Genomic DNA, 24,601 nt, shown 5'->3' on the forward strand with positions numbered 1-24,601 from the left:
ATGGTGACAACAGCAAAACCACCCCCACCCCCATCCCCACACCGCCCAGTCTAGTGCCTGAGACTCTCCCCCAGGTTGTGTTTTAACTGTCGAACAATAGGTATTGTTTGGAAGCTCCCTGGGAATTCTATTGGGCAGTAAAAGCTGAGACTCTGGTCTAAAGGAAAAGCTGGAGCACATAACTGAACAGGACAATAAATATTTGCTGAAATGAATTAAGCATATGGGGCTAAAAAAATTTCAGTGCCCACATCTGTCTAGCATCCATTAAAGAATCTTCCTTTGAAGTCCAGAAATAAACCCATGAACTTATGGTCAATTAATTTATGACAAAAGAGGCAAGGATATACAGTGGAGAAAAGACAGTCTCTTCAGTAAGTGGTGTGGGGAAAACTGGACAGTTATATGTAAAAGGCTGAAGTTAGAACATTCTCTAACACCATATGCAAAAATAAACTCAAAATGGATTAAAGATCTAAATGTAAGACTGGATGCTATAAAATTCCCAGAGGAAAACATAGGCAGAACATATTTGACATAAATTACAGCAATAATTTTTTTGTATCCACCTTCTAGAGTAATGGAAATAAAAGCAAAAGTAAGCAAGTGGGATCTAATTAAACTTAAAAGCTTTTGCACAGCAAAGGAAACCATAAACAAAATGAAAAGACAACCTATGGAATGGGAGAAAATATTTCAAATGACGAGACCTACAAGGGACTAATTTCCAAAATATACAAACAGCTCATACAGCTTAATATCAAAAACCAAATAATCCAATCAAAAATGGGCAGAAGATCTAAACAGACATTTCTCTAAAGAAGGCATTTAGATGGCTAACAGGCACACAAAATGATGCTCAATATCACTAATTATTAGAGAAATGCAGATCAAAACTACGAGGTATCATCTCACACCAGTCAGAATGGCCATCATTAAAATGTCTACAAATAATAAATGCTGGAGAGAGTGTGGAGAAAGAGAACCCTCCTACACTGTTGATGGGAATGTAATTTGGTGCAGCCACTATGGAGGACAGTATGGAAATTCCTTAAAAAACTAAAAATAGAGTTACCATATGATCCAGCAATTCCACTCTTAGGCATATATCCAGAGAAAACTGCAATTTGAAAAGACACATGCACCCCAATGTTCATAGGAGCCCTATTTACAATAGTCGAGACATGGGAACAACCAAAATGTCCACTGACAGATGACTGAACAAAGAAGTTCTCAGCCATAGAAAAGAATAAATTAATGCCATTTGCAGCAACATGGGTAGACCTAGAGATTGCCATACTAAGCGAAGTAAGTCAGAAAGAGAAAGACAAATATCATATGATATCACTTATGCGTGGAATCTGAAAAAAGATACAAATTTTACTTATAAACCAAAAATAGACTCACAGACATAGAAAACAAACTATAGTTACCAAAGGGGAAAGGGCAGGGGATAGATAAATTAGGAGTTTGGCATTAACAGATACACACTACTGTATATAAAATAGATAAACAACAAGGACTTACTGTATAGCACAGGGAACTATATTCAATATCTTTTAAGAGGCTATAATGGAAAAGAATCTGAAAAAAACATATATATGTATGTATGTGTATAACTGAATCACTTTGCTGTACACCTGAAACTAACACTGTAAATCAACTACACTTCAATAAAAAATAAAAAAAGAATTATATGAAAAAGGAATCTTCCTTTGATCTTGAACCCTCTTCAGACACTAGCTCCTTCTCTCAGAGCTACTTGTCTCTAAAGAGTGGAGGCTGCTCATGTTCCATTTCCTCACTTCTCAACCCATCCCAGGTCAGCAGCCATGGTCTCCACCCTCCTGAACCTGACCTTACTGAGCCTCCATCATGAATTCATTTAATATCTATTAGTATATAATATATAGTCAACATATTACAGGTAATAATGGAATAGTAACATAATCAATATATAGTATGTAACAATATCAAGCCCTACCTGAAAATTGCTGTGGGTCAGAAGCAGGGCTATGTAATGCTTTGCTGTTTAGGAATTGATAAGATTATAGAGCTGAATAAAGCTTTGGACATGATCTTATACTATGGTTCTCAAGTTAGTTTTTTTTTTTTTTTTTTTTTTTTAAGGCAACACATCCCTGTATTCGGGAAGCTTATTTGAAAAGTCAGTCATGAAAGAGAGGGTAGCTACTTTGAGTGGTGGTGATGAATCCAATTGCTGGGCTCTGTCCACCTTTCTGGCTACCTTCTCCTCCAAGACAGTCCTTAGAGATTTACGCAGATCCTCTGCCTCTCTGAAAAGCACAGTTTAAAAATCACCCATCTAGTGTTGATGCCTTTCAGGCAGAACACAGGATATGCCTGCTGCCTTCAGGAAACTTCTAGATTTTGTAAATAAAAACACATATCGGTGGTGAAAACCTTACAGCTCATGAACTCACATTTACATTCTGTTTATTATGTTCCAGGCACCTTCCTAAGTATGTCATGTGTAGCAATGCATTTAGTCCTCACGGCAGTACTGTGAGGGTGGTTATTACTACTCTCATCTTATGTATGAGGACATAGAAGCAGGAGACATTACGTCACTTGCCAGTGTCACACGGCTAGCGGGTACATATATGAGCCTTGCTCTTAATCACCAGTACCCTGCCTGACAGATAACCTGGTGTGTATCCGGTAACCTACATAGCACATTTACCATGTCTTTGTGCAAATACATTATTTAACCAAGAGATCCGTAGAAGTAATGGCTTATCATGTTGTAGATGCTGGAGATACAAGAATGAATAAGACAGAAGAGGTCCCTTCCCTCATGGATCATGGTAGAGACAGAAAATACACCTGTAAACAAATAAGGAAATAAGAGAATGAAATGATGCTATTAAGAATGTAATAAAAGATAAACAACAAGGTTCTACTTATAGCACAGGGAATTGTACTCAATATCTTGTAATAACCTATAATGAAAAAGAATATGAAAAAGAGTTTGAATACATATATATGTATAACTGAATCACATGCTATACACCAGAAACTAACACAACATTGTAAATCAGCTATACTTCAACTAAAAAAAAAAAAGAAGGTAAGGCAGAGCAAAGCCATAGGAGTGACTGAGGGGAGGGTACGTTCTATCTCATTTCCCACCCGCTCATTCACACACACACAAACACACACACAAGTTGAGTATATGTATGTAAGTGGAAAATAAAGGCTTTGCATTTAGAAATATCATATTATAATATAAAACATTCCTACTTTATTTGCAATGTATTCTCAGAAACTTCATCATTTAAAAACAGTATTTTGTCATAGGACTAATGATATAATTGGGGGTTATATTACTGATTCTACATGAAATGACTCATAGCTCAGACTAAAAACATCATAAAAGAAAAGCTGCAAGGAAAATTTCTATATTCCCCTTTAAAATGTGCTATTTAATGCTTCAGCTCCAATTAAATAAATAAACATATACTATAACATTAATTATATAAAGAACTTCAATTTCCTGCAAAAGTATACAGTATATAAAAATATGACTCTAATATAAATTTGCTCTAAACGAGTATGCCAACTATAAACATTATTTAAACATGTAATTAAATGACTGTGTTTGTATTTTGAAGGGAAGTTTCATAATTTTCCAGATCACTTTAAAAAAATCCAATTTTATTTATGCTTATACAACTTTTTTCCTGAGGAAAATACCCTATAACAAGTAACATTCACACTCATACCAATTACCTTTGAGTTTTAAGACATTACTACTCACAATATGGAGGTAAAGGTAAAGGTTTGTGGCGTGTTTCTTACTAAAATCATTTAGGAAACTGAAAACTACCCAATGTTCCTGTATGTTGCACTGCTCAGCCCTCTGTTTCCTCAGAGATTTTGTATAGAAAAAGACAAAAACCACTAGGTAAAAAGAAGCACCAGGGTACTTACATCCTTTGAAAGCCAGCTGGACAGACATAGTGAGGTGGTCCCTCCCCATCAACCCAGTTTTAGCAGGATTTCCTCTGGTTTAGCACTGACAATCCCAAATGCCCAAATGCCTCTCAGTCCCTGGAAAACCAGGATAAGTGGTCACTCTAGGTCTAAAACAAACAAACAAACAAACAAACAAACAAACAAACCCACTCCCAAAACTTAAAATGAATTTCAACAGTATCACAGAATTGCAAGCACAATATTGTACTTTATCTTGCTACTTCCAGTGAAAATTCTGAACGATACTTATACAACATCAAATAGTAGCAAATGTTATTTTCATAATATCAACTGAATAGAACATATTTGGGGAAAAAAAATAGAAATTGCCATACCATTCTTCCCTTTCTCAATATTGTGCTGTAGCCTGTTTGAGAGAAAGAGAAGAAAAGAAAGTGGAAAAATAGACATTACTTTCATTACCCACCAGAGCATCAAGCTCCAAAATGGGGGTAAATTAAGAAAATATTAGCAATACCATGTTTATTTATTTAATTTTTCAAAACTGAAAAACATAAACTAAACTTTACTGATATGTAATCTACAGATTAATAACAGAAGTTTCTGGCTTAATTTCTGCCAAAGATATTAAAAGATGTATTAAAAGATGGCACACATAATACAAACAATACAGATTTGGTGATTTTTCCTGTAAAGATAAATGGCGGTTAGAATCATACTATGCAGCAGATTTTTTGACAAATAAACACACTTAATCTGTCCCTTCAAAGTATGACATTTCAATATTAAGAAAGTAGCTGTTTTTTTCTCAAGAAACCTGTGATATAAAAAAAAGTCTTTTGAAACAGTTTGAAAATATTTTGGGTTATCAATTGTACTCAAAGATCAGTGATAAAAATATTTTATATGGAAACAACATGGTTATATTTCAGAGTTTTGGCAAAAAATTTCAATGAAATATTAAACCTCAAATGAATTTTGAAGTTTGTACCATGTCCCCAGCCTTGATGAGGAGGGTTGGGAGGGAGGTGTGAGGGGGACCAACTGTATGTTCATTCTTGTAGTGTTGGGGTACATTCACAAAAAAGTTTGTTTGATGTTTACTATCATCCTATAAGGGGCTATCATGATATTTATATAATGTCTTAGAATTGCTGTCTAATTGATTTAGATATGACTTTTCTTCTCATTTAGATTATGTTCTTCTCCAGGACAGGTCTATATTTCTCATTTACTTTTAAAGATGGTTAAGATCATAGTAGTTTTTAATTAAAAAATAAAGGAAAAGTCACTGAAATGGAAATACATCTCAATATTTAAAAGATCGACAATATCAAGTGTTGGAGGGGATGTGTGGCAAATGGAATGCTCACCCATTGCTGATGGAAACATAAAATGTTACAAAACTTTGAAAAACTGCTTATCAATTTTTTATAAAATTACACATACACCTATCCTATCCTCAGCAATTTTATTCCACTTGTAGGAAAGTAAGGGAGCTAAAAATATATATATCTACAAAAAATGTGTACAAGAATATTTATAGTAGCTTTGTTTAAAATAGTCCATAAGGTGAAAAAAATCCAAATACCTTTCAACAGGTGAATGGATAAACAAATCACGTTTCAGTCATACAAATGAATACTCAGCAATGAAGTGAAGGAACTACCCACACATGCAATAACATGGTTGAACCCACTTTCTGATTTCTTTACATAAGGCTTAAGATAAGGCAAATCAAACAAATCGGGAAAGGAAAGGAATTTTTCAATAAATATTGAAACAATATTTTATTATAACAATAAAATATTTAATAGTTGTACCAGAATGGGTAAAACTTTAAAAATGGATAATGCCAAGTGTTTTGACGGACGTGAAACAATTGAAATTCTCACACATCATTAGTAGGAATGTAACATATTAAACAACCGTTTTGGAAAATTGTTAGGCAGTGTCTACTTATGCTGAACATCTGCATATCCTTTGACTTAACAATTCTACTCCTGGCTTTGTATCCAATACAAATGTGTGTATTCATTCGCCAGGAAACATTTATAAGCATATTCATGGTAACTTTATGAATAAATAGCCCCAGAGTAGAAACAATGCATATGCCTGCCAACCGTAAAATGGATACATACATTGTGGTATATTTATACACAGCCATGAAATATGCAAATTATGGCTACTCCCAGTAACAAGGATGAACTTTGCAACAATAATGTAGAGCTAAAGAAGCCAGATATGAGACTGTACATCGTATAGTTTTACTTGTACGAAGTTCAAAAGACAGGCAAAATTTGCAGCGTTAGCTTTCAGAATAGTGGATATCTTTTGGGGACACAGGTAATTATTGTGAGGTGACACCAAGGAGTCATCCTACGGTAATGGAAAAATTCAATATATTAATCTGGATGGTGGTGAAATAGACGTATTCACTTTGCTAAAATTTTTAAGTTGTACACACGATTTGTTCATTTCATTTTCTGTGTGTATGCTTTACTTAGTAAAAGATTCATATTAAATAAAAATAAAAGAAATGATGAAGGCTTGAAGTAGTGAGAATAGAGGGAATGGGAGAAAGGTACCTGATACGAAGGATATTTCAGTGGTAAAATCCACAGGATTTGGTGATTGGTTTTGAGGAAGCCTGAGGAATCATAGGTGAGAACAAGGTGGACTAGTGGAAGGCAGTCGGTACATTAATGGAGATTGACATATACACAATGAAGGGGTTAGAGTTCAGGAGTGAGATGGGGTGATGTGTGGGTAGTGAGGTAATCAGGTGAAAGTACTGAGTTAAGAAATTTTGGGACCAGGAATATGCCCAGGGGCAACTGAAAATAAGATCTAAATCTGAGAAACAGGTTAGGGAATAGAGACATTGTTCTATTATCATTAATATATGAGATAGTTTTGTCATCAATATTATATGTTGCATTTAAGTCCTCCTTTTTTTGTGGATTTCATCTTGACTTTATTCTACATTATGGTCTGGTATGTAGATTTATCTCTGACTCTTCCGGTTGCTTCTTCCTTATATATAAAGCCTCATCTATTTTTTAATTGATTGGATGGAGTTTTCTCACTTTGCTTGACCTCCAACATAAGAGATCTTAACTGTCTATTTTCAATAGGATTTTGGGCGTTATCTCCTTATCTTGGCAACTTTAATGGTTGTACAATCTACTCTAAATTTGTTTGCATTGTGTGGTAAAATGCTTTTTTTGTGTGCTTGAGGTTTGTTAAGTTTCTTGGAAATATATATGTCTATGGTTTTCATCAAATTTGGAACTATTTTATCCATTATATCTTTAAATAATTTGCTGTCTCCTCCCTTCCTTTGGGGACTCCAATAACATGCACGTTAGGCTGCTGTGGTTGTCCCACAGTTAACTGATGCTCTTTTCTTTTTCTTTTTCCTTTTTGTTCCAAATATATTTATTAAGGATCTAATATGTACCAGGTTATGTGCCAGTTTCTGTGACTCAAAGTCAAATAACACATGGTCCCCACCCTCAGGGACTGATAGTCTGGGAGAATCAAGCAACCATTTATCAGTAACAACCAACGTGGCAAGTTCCATGTTTCTGCAGAAGCACAGGAAAGAGGCATTAGATTACAAGGGCCAGAAGAAATGGTCCTTGAACTTACTTTTGTTTTGAAATAGATTCATTTTTAACTCTATAATGTAGATTTTCAAACATACATGAAAGTAGAGAAAATAGTAAAATAGTATGATGAACCACCAGGCACGCATCTTCCAGTCAAAATTTTCATAATATGGCCGATCTTATTTCACTCACACCCACACCCAATAACCCCTATTCCTCGGATTATTCTGAGGCAAATCCAGACATCTGTAAATATTTCAGAATGTCTCTCTAAAAGCTAAGAACTCTTCTTAAAATATAACCACAAAGTATTACCATGCTTTTAAAAATGAACGATTCTTTAATGTCATCAAATATCTTTGCCACTGCACCCATTTCTGATTTTATTTACATTTTTTTTTGAGTAGGGATCCAAAGAAGATATTTTGATAGTAAATATGTCTCTTAAGTCTTTTAAACGATTGGTTCTTCCTTTCATCTCTTTTTTTCCCCTTTGCATTTTGTTGTTATTGTTGCTGTTTTTGTGGAAGAAACTGGGTCATTAGTTCTCTAGATCAGAGATCGGCAATTGTTTTTTACTGTAAGGGGCCAGTGAGTAATTATTTTAGGTTTTTCAGACTCTGTAGTATCTTATGACTATTCAACTCTGACCTTGTAGTATGAAAGCAGCCATAAACCAATGAGCATGACTGTGTTCCAAAAAAGCTTTGTGAACACTGAAATTTGAATTTCATATAATTTTCACATCTCGCACAATGTTATTCTTTTGGGTTTTTTTCCAACCATTTAAAAATGTAAAAACTATTCTTAGTTTCCAAGCCACACAAAAACAGGCAATGGGTCAGATCTGTCCCATGGGCTGTAGTTTGCTGACCCCTACTCTAGAATTATCCTTGCTAAATTTTGTTATTTTATCTTCATTGTCTTTTTAAAATTTTTTTTATATAATTTTTAAAGGTTACACTCCATTTTCAGTTATTACAAAATATTGCATATATTCCCTGTGTTGTACAGCACATTCCTTTTAAAAATATATTTAAAAGAATTTTTATTGTTTAATTAACTAGTTTATTGGAAGAGAGGTAACTGGGCTTGTTCCTTTTTTTTTTTAATGGGGGTACTGGGGATTGAACCCAGGACCTCATGCATGCTGGGCATGCACTCTACCACTGAGCTACACCCTCCTCCTATAAGCCATTCTCGTAGCTTATCTTACACCCAACAGTTTGTACCTTCCACTCCCCTACCTCCTCCTCGCCTCCCCTGTCCTAGACATGGATAATTATTAGTTTGCACTCTGTATCTGTGAGTCTGCTTCTTTTTTTGATATATTCACTAGTTTGTTGTATTTTTCAGATTCTACGTATAAGTGATATACAGTATTTGTCTTTCTTTATCTGACTTATTTCACTTAGCATAATACCCTCCAAGTCCATCCATGTCACTACAAATGACAAAATTTTGTTCTTTTTTGTGGCTAAGTAGTATTCCATTGTATATATGCCATATCTTTTTAATCCATTCATCTGTTGATGGACACTTAGGTTGCTTCCATATCTTGACAATTGTAAATAATGCTGCTATGAACATTGGGGTGCATGTACCTTTTTTGAATTTGTGTTCTTGTTTTTTTCAGATATATACCTAGGAGTGGAATCTATCTTTCTTTCCTTCTTTCTTTCCTTCTTTCTTTCCTTCTTTTTCTTTCTTTTTCTTTCTTTTCTTCCTTCCTTTCTTCCTTTCTTTCTTTCTTCCTTCCTTTCTTCCTTCCTTCCTTTCTTCCTTTCTTTCTTTCTTTCTTTCTTTCTTTCTTTCTTTCTTTCTTTCTTTCTTTCTTTCTTTCTTTCTTTCTTTCTTTCTTGTTCAGCTGTTTATTCTATTTCATTTTAGATAGTTGATATTGTCATGCCTTTAAATTAACTGATCCCTTCCTCTACAGCATCTAATCTACTGTTAATCCCATCCAATTGATGGAATTTTCATTTCAAACACTTTTTTGAATTGAAATATAGTTGATCTACAATATTGTGTTGGTTTCTGGTGTACAGCTTAAAGATTCAGTTATACATTTATATATATATATGTATATTCCTTTTCATATTCTTTTTTATTATAGGCTATTATAAGGTATTGGATATTTCCTGAGCTATACAGTGGGACACTGGTGTTTATCTATTTTATATATAGTAGTTAATATCTGCATATCCCAGACTCCCAATTTATCCCTCCACCTTCTCCTTGCCCTCTGGTAACCACAAGTTTGTTTTCTATGTCTGTAAGTCTGTTTCTGTTTTGCAAAAAGTTCATTTGTCTCATTTTTTAGATTCCATATATAAGTAATATCATATTGTATTTTTCTTTTTCTTTCTGGCTTACTTTACTTAGTATGACAATCTCCAGTTCCACTCACATTGCTGCCAATGTCATTTGTTTATTCTTTTTAATGGCTGAGTAATATTCTATTGTGTATATTTTCTTGGCTATTGTAAATAGTGCTGCTATGAACATTAGGGTGCACGTATCTTTTCAAGTTATAGTTTTTTTCTGGGTATGTGCCCAGGAGTGGGACTGCTGGATCATATGGTAACTCTATTTCTAGTTTTTTAAGGAATCTCCATACTGTTTTCTGTAGTGTCTGCACCAAATTACATTTTCAAGAATAATGCAGGAGGTTCCCACCTACAGTGTTGAGGGCTCTTTTTTCTAGAAGTTGGATTCAGGTCTTTTAAATATATTCCACAACTCTACTTAAAATGCTTAATCTTTCCTCTGCCTTCTTGGACATATGGAATATAGTTATAATAATAATTTTCATGTCCTTATCTACTAATTCCATCATTCATATGCCTATTATTTCTTGATCAGTTTCTATTGATTGGTTTTTCTTTTTATGACGGATAGTCATATTTTCCTGCTTCTTTGTATACCTGGTAATATTTGATTGGATGCTAATTATTGCAAATTTTATTATGTTAGGGTCCTGGATTTTTTTTTATTCTTGTAAATATTCTTGAGTTTTATTGGGATGAAATTATGAAGACAGTCTGATTCTTTCAGTTTTCTTTCAAGCTTTGTTAAGTGAGACCAGAGCAGCTTTTAGTTTACGACTAATTTTGCCCCACTATTTTGCCCCACCTCTGAAGTACTCTACCCAAGATTCCATAAAATATGAGATTTTCTACTCTGGCTTGCAGAAAACTGAACCCTGCATGAGCTCCAGTATTTGCTCCTTTTGTTCCTTTTAGGTGGCTCCTCTCCACCCTGCCCTCCTCATCCTCCAGCATTTTCTTCATAGGCATGTGCTGACCATTACTAAACTGAGGACTTGAGGAGGACTGTATGTGGATTGCTGGAGTTCTCTCCCTGTGTAGCTCCCTTTCTTTAGCATTCTGCTCTATGAAATTTCCAGCTGCCTTGGCTTCTCCAGCCTACCTGCCTGCAGCTCCATCTCCTCAACTCAGGCTGACCATGAACTCCACTTGGGTTCACTCCTCTCTAGGTAGTCTGGGGCACTCACAGTGCTCATCTTGTGTGTTTCTCCTCTCTCAGGGAGCACTGTCCTTTGTTGTCAGAATACAATGTCTCAAAACTATTGTTTTATACTGTTTTCCATTTTTTTTTTTTTTTTTTTTTGGTTGTTACTGGTTGGAGGGCAAATCTTGTCCTTGTTTTTCCATCTTGGTCACAAGCAGAAGTCCAGATGCCTTCCTCTGCAAAAAATTTTTTTTTTCTTTCCTCTCTGCTTTCTTTTCAAAGAATGTAGAGAGTAACTTGTTTCATCCTTTTCCCACAGGCAGTGTCATAAATCTTACATATTTCTATTTATGAATAAGTGGTAAAGAGGCCACACCTGTGTGACTTTCTTCCCTGGGGAGCCAAAGGAAGCATACCTTTCATTTCTAGTATCTTCTATCATTGAATTCTATCTGGGTGACTGATACTATTTATTGAAAGAAGGTTTAGTTCTTGCCCTCCTTTTCCTTTTTTAATGCCTTTTCAGGTGCTTCCAATACTGTCTGATTGAAACGCTGAATTTACGCTGATCGCTGTTCTGCATCAGTGGCCAAGAGTATAAGCGCTGACATCAGTCAGAGCTGGATCTGAGTCCCGGCTCAACCACCAAATAATAGTGACGTTCCTTGAGCTCTTCCCACCTGGCCAGGCACTGTGTTGAGGGCTTTTTCATGAATTATTTCGCTTAATTCTCGTGACAGTGCTACCCCATACCAAAGTTGGTATGATTAACCTAAGTTCCAAAATGGCGATCAGCATTAGGAGTCAAAATACCTGAGTTGAATCCTGGCATTACCCCTTACTAAATCTGTGTTATTGGGGAAGTCCTTTAACCCCATAGGGCTGCTGTGAGGACTATAAGAGAAAAAAAATATGTATATATATGAGGCATTTAGCACATAAGTCCTCAATAAAAGATGACTAGTTGCATTATTTTTCTGTGAAGCACCAAGAATAAAAGGGATGTTACTTAATAATATTCAGAGACTTTTTTGGAACTCAATGAAGTGGGCATGAGAATGTACCTTCCAGGCCTTCAACTGCAGGGTGTAATTGTAATGGACCAAGGGCCGCACTTGCTAAGCTTTGCAATGCAAAGTTAACTTCTTTCGAGGCCATTCCTCCCATGGGCTGCTCCTTGATAGTGATGGAGTTTCATGGGGAATACTAAAGCATGCCTGTTCAGGGAGGTATGGGACTCCAACCAGTATCAGTTTAGGTCCAAGGATATCCCGATGGCTTTGCTGAACCAAACTTAGGCTGTACCCCATTTCTAGGACACTTCCACGCAACCTTCTCGCCCTCTCTTTTTGGCTCAGGGTCAGAGTTTGCATTGAAGTGCAATGACTCTGCCAGTCTTTTTTAGCTCCCTCCTTACTTCCTTTTATGTTAAGTATTCCTCCTAATCAAATACTTGCACGTTTAATCCCATTTGGAGTCTGCTTTTTTGGAGGGCCCCTACAATCACACTTGAGTTCTTGTTTGGTTTACCCTGGTAATTATGCTAATCACAACTTGCAGAGACTGTTTCCTGGCCCCAATCTCAGGGAAATGATCACTATTGTTCTCCTTAGGAGTCTTTCTCCTTTCCTCCAGTGGTTCCTTTGGCTTCATTCCTTTAAGTTCCCACCACATCTTAGCACTGAGAGCCCCCCACCCTATCCCAACACACACTCTTCCCTGATTTTCCTTCTGGCCAGTTACTGAGTAGACCATTCTTCATCTGCTCCCTTTCTCTCTCCTTCTGGAAAGCTTGGATTGCCATCCTTCAGCAGAATGTTCAGTGGGGTCTACTTCCTGAATCTTTGTACTTTCTCAGTTTCAACTGCAGTATACTTTTGAGGATTTCCATGCAAATATCCTTTACACAACAAAGTTATGCATAATGAAATTTTACCTTTTTATGGTTCCTTCTTATAAGTCTACATTCTATACAAGCTTCCTTAAGTTTAAATACTCATTCAGGGTAATACTGGACCAATAAATTACTTTTCTGATCCTCAGATTCCTCACCAGGAAACATGGATGGGCATACTTACCCTTTTGGTTGTTGTGAAGATTAAATGCAGTAACATATCAATGCACTCTAGCCCTGTGCCCAGCATTTAGCAACTGTTGGTGTGTTCCTCTGTTTAGGCAATTCAAAATCTAAGATAGTTCTGGTTGTGTTAAGAAGGCCCAATGTTCATAGCAGCACTATTTACAATAGCCAAGGCATGGAATCAACCTAAATGTCCATCGACAGATGACTGGATAAAGAAGTTGTGGTATAGTTATACAAGGGAATACTACTCAGCCATAAAAATAATAAAATAATGCCATTTGCAGCAACATGAGTGGATCTGGAGATTGTCATACTAAGTGAAGTAAGCCAGAAATAAAGAAAAATGCCATATGATATTACTTACATACGGAATCTAAAAAAATGAGGCAAATGAACTTATTTACAAAACAGAAACAGACTCATAGACATAGAAAACAAACTTGTGGCTACCACAGGGGAAAGCCAGGGCAGGGGGAGTGGAGGGATAAACTGGGAGTTCAGGATTTGCAGATACTCACTACTATATATAAAATAGATAAACAATAAGATCTTACTGTATAGCACAGGAAACTATATTTAATACCTTGTAAAAGCCTATAATGAAAAAGAATATGAAAGGGAATACATACATATGTATAACTGAATCACCATGCTGTACACCAGAAATTAACACAATGTAAACTGGCTATACTTCAATAAAAAAATGGATTAAAAAAACCTCCTAAAATAACTTTATAATAGAATTGATAGACAATTTTTACAGAAATGACCACAAATCATGCTTAATAAATAAAGGTTATAACTACCCTTTGATCAATATAAAACTTTAAAACATGCATGTAAATCAATGTAAGAGGACAATACTGGAATCCATGAATCCAAATCTATTTACTTGCATTTATTCATGGGGTTTTCAGGGAAAATATTTTAGGTGAGGGAAAGGGCTCTTGGTCAAGCGGCCCAAAGAGCTGCATGGCGTCGTTTGCTAGCCTTTGGCCTGAAAACTCAGCTTCCTCATTTTTTAAAATGAGGGCCATTTCTGTTTTATCTACTTTAGAGGGTGGTGTATTAAATGCAACAAAATCTATAAAAATGCTTTGTAAATGATCAAGAATTCAGTACATACATACAGCATATTGGCTGGTGGACAGACATATCTGAGTCTTTCCTGCTATTTGTACTTTTATGACATGAGTTATCCTTTATTTTTCTACTAATCATGATGAATTTATAACTTCTTAGGATATTATTTTCAATATCATATTCAAAGATGGATTTTTAATAACATTCTTACTGAATAGGTAACACTTGTTCCCAAAAGCTGTGCCAGCTTTTGGCAATAATTCTGCATTAGCCAGTCAGTATCCTACTGTTCAGCATTCAGTCCCCTTCCGCTGCCCTTCCTGGCCCCATCGTACTTCTTTAAGTGGCATGGCTCGCAGGTATAGATTCCTGCTTTCTTATACTTACTTCTACTTTCCTGTCAAAATGCATTTGAACCCCATTTGCCATGAGTATTTTTACAGGCTTACTCTTACTAGAGTGATTGTAATTGTCCTTGGAGATGGCTTAATGTATTTGCCCTTTGAAAAAATTTTTAACAGAGAACTTTTGAACATGCAAAACCTTTATCCCCCCAAATTAATCTCCAAGGGATTTCAGGCATCAAGTAGAGAAGTAAGAGAGGCAGAGCTTGACCCCTCTGGCTCTGGTAACAGAAATATGGATTTTTGTCTATTAAAAATGATAAAAGTGTCTGTGATTATCTTTTATTCCTTTCTACAGCACATCATGTGGTGCTTGCAAGTGGTTTTATGCTTGACTTCTCATTGCTAAGGATAAAGCATCAAATTATGTTAGAGCTTGTTTTTGGAAACCCAAGGGGCACATGTAGTTAATTAGAGATATGCCCCAGGTTTCCTTTCTTTGTTTATCCTAAGGGATATAAAATACATTCCCAATAGAGTTTCTTCTGGAAATCTTATTTAGCCAGGAGGCAATTTTCTAGTGTCCTAATAAATTTAAGTTGATGCTTTTAGAAGTCTAAGCTTAATATTAATTCTAAAGCCTCTTTTGACTTAGGAAAAATTCTCAAATTATTAGTATAGAAAGATATTTCCATTTGCTAAGTGGAATTCAATGTCTCCTAATTCCTACAGCTTCATGCATAGATGTGGATTTTTAAATTTTTTGACTGCTATAAGTGGGTATGTCTCTTTCCAATTCATGTAAACTACTGACTATGATGCAGCTTTTGATTATTCAGTTATAAAATGCATCATAAAAGAGAAAGAGTTTAAATAATCAGAATAATTCCATGCAATTTCTTATGTTTTCCCAATGTTTTTGCATTGCTAAAATCTATGAAATTGTTTTGGAAAGATTTTAACTTCCTTTTTCCCCCCTTTGGCAGCTGTCCCATGTTTCAAAAGAGCCATTTCCTGGAATTTCATCAGCATATTTTTTTTACTGACTTAACTGCATCTCTGTTTTCTTATTTGTGATCCATTTACATCTAAAAGGATATGGCAATCCAGAAGTCAATAATAATGTTCTTCATAATTTCGTAATAAGGTGTAATTTTTGCCCTTCTCTTATTCTCAACTCTACTAGACTGCTGCTCACTGCCATTTGTTTGTCAGCTTCAGGGGTCTTATGCATAGATTGTATATGTTCACAACAACCATTTATTCCTACGTAACCTAGGATGCACGACTTCTGTGTTCTCAGCACATGTATTTAAATAGAATGATGTGGGAGACCTGGTAAAGCCTTGAGATTAAGAAAAGGTATCACTTAAGGTTGGCTTCATGTAATAAAAACAACTCTGGAAGCCTAACTGAATACAGTTTTTCTTCTCTGGTATAAAAAGAGTGAACCCCACAACCAGAGCAGGTCAGCAGCTCAAGGAAGTGGTCAAGGACCCGAGCTTTTTTCTAGCTTCCTGCTCTGCTATCCTTAGAGTGTGATTCTCATCCTCATGGATGAAAGAAAACAGCCCCACCTCCTGTCATGCAACACAGGGAGGGCAGAGGGCAAAATTGTATACCTGTTGACTTGGTCTTTTGTTATCAGGAAAGTAAGAGCTTTCCTGGAAGTTCCACTGAGTGCCTATGTGCTTACATCTGTTGACCAGAACTAGGTCATCTGGCTAAGGGAGTCTGGGGAGGTGTTTTTAAGTGTTTTTAAGCACATATTCAGTCAGAATGGAAAGGAAGAAGAGGGAATGGATATTGGGTAGACAACTAGCAGTGTTTGTCCAAAAGGAATTTAGGAAAAGGGAAGTGAATGGGGGATAAAGTGCCCCCAGTCAAAGGTCACTAGTGATAAGTACAGGGTGTTCCTGTGAAGGAGGTACGACCTGGACCAGGTCATCTTGGGCTTTACCGTCTCACACTCAGCATGATTCTGTACTTGCAGGACAGAACTCCAAACTGTGGACGTACCAGTGGTGATCAGTCTTTTGGATGCACACTTACTCAAAGCTGCAGAGGCAGGAAGAAAATCGGAAAGATGATTTATTTGTTTACAATGAGAACATTGCCAGCAAATGTACCAAATGTTGATGCTCACTAGCCAGACAACCTCTCCCTGTAGGCAGAGGTATATGCAAAGCAAATCATTAGAAAGAAATCTAACAGCGATGTAAGTGGCATGACCTGGACAGCTAATCTAGTGGAACCAAGACACGATAGCTCTCAGCTCTCATCCTCCCCATGCCCTGTAGGTAACAGTACTGAGCAATAAAATACAGGTTTCCTCACTTTCTGAGAAAGTAGAATGATGCTGTGAAACCTTTTGCAAGCTGAAATGGCAGAAAGTGAAGAAGCAACTACCTTAGGACACATCTTGCTAATGAACACACAAGATAAATTGAGGAAACACAGATGCTCAGACACGGCTCAAAGCTATGCTGAGACCCTGAATGTAGTTCCCAGGGAAGGAGCTTGGTGGTGCCACTCTTGATGCTCAGGGTGCACACTCCCTCTATAATGCATGGCTCACTGGAAAACAAAAACTGAATGCAATATTCACTTTCCCTCTTTTTTTCATAAAAAAAATTCTCTCCATATTTCTTTTGGTTAGCAAAAATAAGTACTAATGTAGGTATTTTGTAAAATTGAAATGGTGTAAAAATAACTTTTGAAAAGTAGGGGATACCTGTACCATGTCCTTGTCTGACACACGTCACCCCTCACACCCCAGGGCCAGGGATGTGTTGCCCGTGTTTGTGCCTCTGGCTCTTCTCTTCTTGGCTTCAGATTTTGATAAACTCCTCTTTTTGACAGTCACTGTCTTTCCTATGTGTTGATATAGTCACTCTGGTTATCCCCAAGTCTTGATCTGGTGAAACAAGTCAGGGAACTGGCAGAAAACATATAGGACCACTCACAAGGGTGAGGGCAGCTAACCTGCCAAGAGACAGTGGTGCACCCGGGAGCAACCAAGGTGAGGAGTTATCACCACCCCTAGAATGATATTCTTTCGCTGTAACTCTAGGGGAAGGCTGCCCTAGAGCTGCTGAAACTTGGTTAGAAGAACAGAGCTGTAGCCAATCTGCTGCTGGGCAGGGACACAGCTGTGTCCCATTATCCAAGTACAACCAGAAGCGAGGGACCAGGGGACCCCCTGGATGCTGTGCCCAGAGAGCAGCCTTCAGGGGCACAGAGCAGGGCAGGAAAGACTGGACAGGAAATCTGGAATGGTCAGTGGTGAAAATCCAGCTCCCCCAAGTGACCATTCTATCTCTTTATGATAGTATGAGTATCTCTCCTCTGATCCCATAGGTCTCATTTGATAACTTTTAAATCTCAGAGGTTATTCATTGTACTTCATTTCTGAAGTACTTCCTACATATGGCACCCCAGTCTAAGAAATGTGCTGTTGTAATGGGGGTCACAGTCTGCGCCCATTTTTTCTTCTTCTAAGAGCTCAGTACTTCTCCCTCCCATGGTGGTCACTCTTGCCCAATTCCTAGTCAGTTCATTATAAACAGTTTCCCTTTCTACCCGGCTGCTAGGAAGCTATAGAGAATTCTATAGCTCACCTTTGTCAAGGATATGTTTTGTGATATGTTCTTTTAGCTTCTTTTGGGCTCCATTGTACTTTTTTCCACTTATTTTTTCTCCCTTTATTCCTTGTTTTAATTTACATACACATGTCTCATACTGGAGCATGAGTACATACAGGTTAGGGTTATTCAACCTTGGCACTATTGATGCTTTGGGCCAGAGAATTCTTCATTGCGAATGGGGAATAAGGAGTCTTTATTCACAAAGTATTTTATCCATGGGAACTCTCCTCTACATTGTAGGATTTCTAGCAGCATCTCTGGCCCCTGCCTACTAGGTACCAGTAGCATCCCCTGACACTTCTCGCCCCATATCAATACCAGTATCTCCTGGGAGGCAAAACCATCCTCTGTTGAAACCCACTGCCCTAGGTGAATGAAGTGTACATGCCAGAGATGAAGTAAAACTATGAGTTAAAATACGGCACCTCTACTAGTTATGTCAGTTTTACTTAAAAATATATATATTTTGAGAACACTTTTATTAAAACAAATATATTACAGAGTAGAATCTAACTCCTGCACACATTTTAAAGATGAAAGATCAAGTGCCTGCCGCAGGCTATAATTCTTGGCGCAAACATCAACAAATACACGTAACAAAGCTATGGGGCCGGATTCTTCTGCCCTTCCCAGACACGTTACTGTGGTTGAAGGCTCTTGCTTGCTGTTTCCGACAGCACCAAGCACTAACTTCACTGCTGCCCCAGGAAGGCCCTTGCACCGAACACTTAGTACCTTTACCGCAGGCTTGGGGGGCTGGTTACATCATGCTTTCCGCAGACTTCTGTCATCTCTCTGCCTCCAGCCATACTCTTTTCTCCTCTTTTATCACCTGCCCCTCACCACCCACCCCACCCCTTCCCTGCTATTGGGTGCAGAACAGTCAGGCTACACTCAGAATCCTGAGGGTCCCATTTTGTACCCACAAGCACTTATATGTATGTGTGTGTATGTGTATATGTATACACATATGTATGATTATATGTATGATTTTCTAACAGTTTCAGAGAGAATGACAATTTCTCTATTTTTTTATATAAATATATTCAGCAGAGTGAGGGGATTTTGGGGCACAATTAATTTGTAATTGAAGAAAATCTCAAGTGTCATTTCAGACCAAGAAGCTTGACATAGGCTTAAAATTAAACAGTCTTTTCTACATATTTTCTGTTTTATTAATCTGAGCTTTCCTCCAAGCCTTAATCATTGGGCTTGCGGGTCTTCTCAGAAATTTAATTACATTTGTATGCTCTAGTCCAGCATCAGGTATTCTCTTTAACCAAGCCACCCCAAAACTGAGTGCCTTAAACTAGCAATCATTTTATTATCTTATAGTTCTATGAGTTGACTGGGCTCCACTGGGAGTTTTGTTTGTTTTGGTTTTGGTTTTTTTGGGCGGGGGCTGGAGTCATTCATAACCTTGACCAGAACAGAACATCCAAGTTGGTTTGCTCACATGACACATTTGATGCTGACTATTGGCTGGTTGCTCTGTTGGGGCTGTTGACCGGAGAGGCTACATATATGTCCCTTGCTGGGTTTTTCACAACATGGTGGCTTGTTTCTGAGACAGTGTCCCAAGAAAGAGGAAGTGGGAGATGCCAATCCAAAGACTAGACCCAGAACTAACAGCATCACTTCTGCAGTGTTCTCTTGGCCATGCAGTTACAGGGCCAGTGCAGATTCAAGGAGATAGAAAATAAATTCCCCTTCTTGATGGGGAGATTGACAAAAAATTTGTGGCCATTTTTAATCCCCAGTTGGTTTTTAGAGGCACAAGAATCTTTCCTCATTTGGACCCTACGTTGAGCCACTTTGGTTGTCATCAAATCTGGTATCTCAGCAGCACCTCTCTCACCAATTTGACCCCTGTCACATTGAGTTCTGCTCCAGTACTGTCTTCTTTCTTTTCCTTTTACTGACTTTTTAGAAAACTGAAGCATAGCTGATTTACAATATTATGTAAGTTACAAATGAACAATATAGTGAGCCACAATTTTTAAAAGCTATACTCCATTTATAGTAACTATAAAATATTGACTATATTCTCAGTGTTGTACCGTATCTTTTGGTAGCTTGACAATTTCTGCATTTTTTTTTTTAATCTTAGAAGTTGTGAACATCTCAAGTCAGAGGCTATATTTCTTTTACTTCACCTTTCATTTCAGATATCAGGTAGACATTAAGGTGTGTTTTCCCATCTTGCTCCAGGAAGCCTCATTGTCTTCTAATGAAATATGTTCATTTTCCACAAAAATCTTTCAACCTGGGTGGGTATGGGTGGCCGGGCTTTAATTCATAATCATTTTTTGAGGGAAGAAGTGTCGACTGGCAGTTTTTCAAGCTGTGGAGACCTATTCTTGTTTTATCTTGGTAGTCAAATCTCTCACAGTTTAAAACTCAGTTTTTTCAACCCTCAAATTCTGTTGATTAAATTAGTTAATGAATATTTACAGACAAAAGGAGCTAAGGCAATGCAAATGGAGTGAGGTTCTCTAGAATCAGCTCTAAAAGCAATTACATGACTTAAAGACCTCTACACACTCTCTTCAGCCCATGGGATAAAGTCCAGACTCTAGGCCCAGTGCATGAGGCTCTTCCCATTCTGACTTGGTTTTATTTCATTCTCTAGTTTTATTTATTTATTTATTTTTGCCCTGTACCTACTGTACATCATAAACTCTAACTCAGTACCTTCTCAAGTGTGGTTTGAAGACCGTCTGCCTCACTATTAAAAATACAGATCCTTGGGGCATTTGCAGACTTATGAAATTAGAATCCTTGGGGGCAGAGCCCAGGAATCTGCATTTTTAACAAGTACCCTAGAGATTCTTCAACATACTAATGTTTGAGAGTCACTCCTAACCTCCTTGATATTCTCAACACCTTGATATATCTTTGTAAGACTTTTCAAATAATGTAACAGATCAGAGCATATGCTAGAAACTATCTCAGCCATTTATCCACAGTGAAAAAGGAGAAGGGTTCCTCCCAAGGAGGAGGGAAGAAACTGAAAAGGTGTGGGAGGAAGGAAGAACAGAATTCCATTGGTTTAGGATGGAAGAAGAGTTAAGCCTCAAAAATGCCCTGGGAAGGGTGTAAGTACCCCAATTCTATGTCTATTCCTAGATGTTTTTCTTCTTTTCTCACTAAATATTTGTACCCCATGATGAATTCAAGCAGCCTGGAATGCCATCTACCTCCTGCCTCTGGGCTATTGCATAAACTCACGCCTCCCTGGACTGCAGGGCTCCATTCTTCCCAGTGAAGACCCGGTGCAAATGGTACCTCTTGCCCCAATTCTGGGTCATGGTGAATCACTTCAACCTTTGGACTCCCGTGTAATTTCACTCATGTCATTTTCTCGTGTATTTTGGATGTAACTCAAATATTTCCTGAGTACAAATGCAGTCATGTTAGTGATAATATCTGACTTTATTTACTTGGTAGCCTTTTTTGCCCCGGGAGATCCAGGGCTGTCTTCCTGTGTGCGGGAATGAGCCCACACATCCCGGTGCTGTTCCTGTCCAGCCACCAATTTCCCTGTATTTCTCGCCCTAAACTCAAAAGCCAATGGCAAAATCGCTTCCCACAATCCGAAGGCCAATGAGGTTGGCTGGCACAGTGCCACCGTGCTGGGGGCTCCTAGATTGGCAGTCGTAGGCTTTGCCAGGTGCGCATCTTTTCGCAGAGTAATTCCAGACATGCTAAATGGCTTGGGAGCATAATTTTAAAACCGACAATGAAAGCCTGACCCGAGCTTGAGATGAGCTGGCTGACACCACTGGGCTCTGAACCTGTCTCCCAAGTTTCCTGGCAACCGCTGCGTGAAGGGAACACCTGTTAGCCGACGCCGTTGTTTTCATTGTCAATCAGAAGCAGGGCTGCCAGATGCTTTCCACAAAATCCTAGATGCACTTGATGTATCCCTATCAACTAGCTCAAATACTGCGAACTTGGGCGCCCGGCCATCCCCGAGGGAAGGCAGAGGAGGGGCTCTGCCGCTGCGGCTTCCAGAAGCCACCCCTGAGGGCCGGCGTTCGCCCTCCCCTCTGTTGTCTGCTGGCACTCGATCCCGGGTGGCCTGGCACCACTTAGAGCGAGCAGGCCGTCAGGCTTCTCCTTTCTGCCCTCAGCAGGAGAGAAGGAGGTGGTCCTCAGGTGGCTTTACGGTTCAGATAGCGGACTGTGCTCGCAAAGGGGCGCCGCGCGCGGAGACGGCGGGATCCCGCCATTGCAGCCTCCCGGAGGCCTGCCCACCCCGCCCCCGGCTCTCGCGATCCCTCCCCTCAACTCCTCGCGTGGGCTTCAGGCAGCGAGGATTGAGCCACAGGGATCCGCGGACTCAGGATTCGCGGCAGACGGGGCGGGGCCTCTAGGGAGGGCGGGGCTTTGGAGCTACGGAGCGGGAAGGGCCGGACCTCGCGAAGCAGGCCTACGGGGCGGGGCCTCGAGAGGCGGAGGGCGGGGCTTTGGTCCGGGAGGGGGCGGTGGCCGCGGCGGCGGAGGGGAGGAGGGGAGGGGAGGGAAGAGAAGGGGAGGGGAGGGAAGAGAAGGGGAGGGGAGGGAAGAGAAGGGGAGGGGGCGGCCGGCCGCGGGGAGGGAGTGAGTCACCTGATCTCTGCCCGCGCCGCCCGCCCCGTTCGCTGGCTGCCGTCAGTCGGGCCGCGCCGCGTCTCGGCTCTGGTGAGTGGCTCCCAGTCCCGCGCGCCCTTCCCCGGGAGGGTCCGCTCGGCGGCGGCGGCGCGCGGTCAGGGCCGCGGGCCTGTGAGGGGCGGCTCGCGGGCAGGTCCGGGGCAGGCGGCGAGGGGGGCCCCGGGCGGCTGCTTTCTAGGCGGGGATCCCTCAGCGGGCGGCTGCGGCTCCGGTTCCTGGAAGGGGCCGCGTCCGCCGAAAGGGGCGACCGGTCGGCGCCCCTTGGCCGGGTGCGCGGCCAGCGCCGTTGTTTACGGGCCCGCTGTACTTTACCCCCGGGCGGGCGGGCTGGCGGGGGGCGGGGATGTACCGGGCCGCGGGTCCGGGCCCCCGCGCCCCCACCCCCGCCCCTCGGCCCCGCCAGTCCGCGGCCCTCCCGGGCTGTGACACATCAGCACCGCCCGTGCGGCCGGGCCCGGGCTCCGTATTGTCCTCCCGCCCCCTCCCACCCCCTCCCACCACCCTCGGCAGCCGCCGCGTCCAGCGAGCTGTTTGCCTCCCGTCTGCCCAGCCCGGGTGTGTGTCGTGCGTGTAATCACGTAAGAAAGGCCGAGTTCGTGGCTGGAGCAAAAATACCACCTTGCGGGGCTGGGTTTGGCGAGGACTGATTTGGGGGCCCGGGGATCCCAGCGCTCCCTTTGTTGGAGTTTTGCCCGCTCGTTGTAATTCGGCCTACCACAGTCGGGCGAGAGTGGGTGTTGATCGTAGAGACTGCAGCTTTGTGCTCGCTCGTCTAACGTAACACGGGTGCCGAGGCTTTCTCGTTCTTGCACGGCAGTTTTATGTCATTGAGTAGAACTGTGCAGAAGGCTTTTGTTCAGTGAGCCTACTGCGTTAAATTTGGGCTGATTCAAGGTATAGTGTAGTAGTAATTGTGAAAGAACGTGTGTGGGAAAAACAAGCTACAATGTCATGCTTGAAGGAACAAAGGCTGGTTTGTAGGGATGCCTATCTTTTTGGAGAATTCTATTAGTATTGGGACTGTTGCCACGGAGGGTGCACTATTAGATCTTTGTTCGTATATTTGGACACTCAGTATATCCAGGAGGGTTTGATTTTAAAGCAGTTCGGAAGGAGAAAGGGTGGAAGCACCGGCCGTGGTAGTTGACAGAGCGCTTCCACATGGTCTAGCAGAGAAATGGGAAGAGGCCGGCTTGCTCCTTCCTGGTCTTGGTTAGTGGTGCAAGGACTGGGCTGGGCTTGGTTTGAAGGCGTTTGCCGCTTCAGCCTTTGTATTAAAGAAGCCTGGGGAAAAGGGACACTTGGTGAGTCAGCTTGGAGAAGGATGGCCTTGCTTAAGTGATTGCATCGCGGCGTGCATTCTTGTTGTTTAACCTATGTCTGGGTCAGGTGGCTTACCGTTGTTCAGTATGTTGGTCGGATAGCAAGGTAGATGACTCCTTAAAAAAAGTTGGGTTGCTGAGTCATTCACCCCAGCCTGAGAGGTAATTAGGAACAGCTGGTGCAGATAGTCTCATCACATGCCTGCCCTGTGAAAGGCCAAGGAGCGCTCAGGAGAGGTTGCTTCAGAGGCTTGGAGCTGGGGTTGTCTGTGTTGATACAGGTAATCAGTGGGTGAGGTGCAAGTACTCTTAGGTAGTGGCCAAGGAGTGCTGAGGTGGTGTTTAAACACAGAGCAGCCTCGTGACCTACTACCTGAGAAGTTTGTGCTGGGGAGAGTTAAAACCAAGGAAGAAGTTT

General features: G+C 40.1%; 1 protein-coding gene and 1 long non-coding RNA gene across 3 annotated transcripts in view; one reads left to right on the forward strand and one right to left on the reverse strand.

Annotated features, from left to right (window-relative positions):
• Nucleotides 1-1,976: 1,976 nt before the first annotated feature.
• Nucleotides 1,977-23,393, reverse strand: LOC116662693. Its single transcript, XR_004318690.1, has 4 exons — nt 22,820-23,393; nt 4,335-4,366; nt 3,955-4,074; nt 1,977-2,847 (listed from the first exon to the last, which is right to left on the reverse strand). It is a non-coding gene; the product is annotated as an uncharacterized LOC116662693 (long non-coding RNA).
• BACH1 (BTB domain and CNC homolog 1) overlaps nt 22,743-24,601 on the forward strand; it is a 41,349-nt gene continuing 39,490 nt past the window's right edge. Inside the window, exon 1 of one of the 2 annotated variants that reach the window (XM_032476620.1) lies at nt 22,743-22,891. The gene's annotated coding sequence lies outside the window, so the exon portion shown is untranslated. The remainder of the gene's footprint in view (nt 22,892-24,601) is intronic. The other variant, XM_032476633.1, reaches the window with a different exon arrangement.

The sequence above is a fragment of the Camelus ferus genome, chromosome 1 (genome assembly GCF_009834535.1).
Source record: "Camelus ferus isolate YT-003-E chromosome 1, BCGSAC_Cfer_1.0, whole genome shotgun sequence".
Lineage (NCBI taxonomy): Eukaryota > Metazoa > Chordata > Mammalia > Artiodactyla > Camelidae > Camelus > Camelus ferus.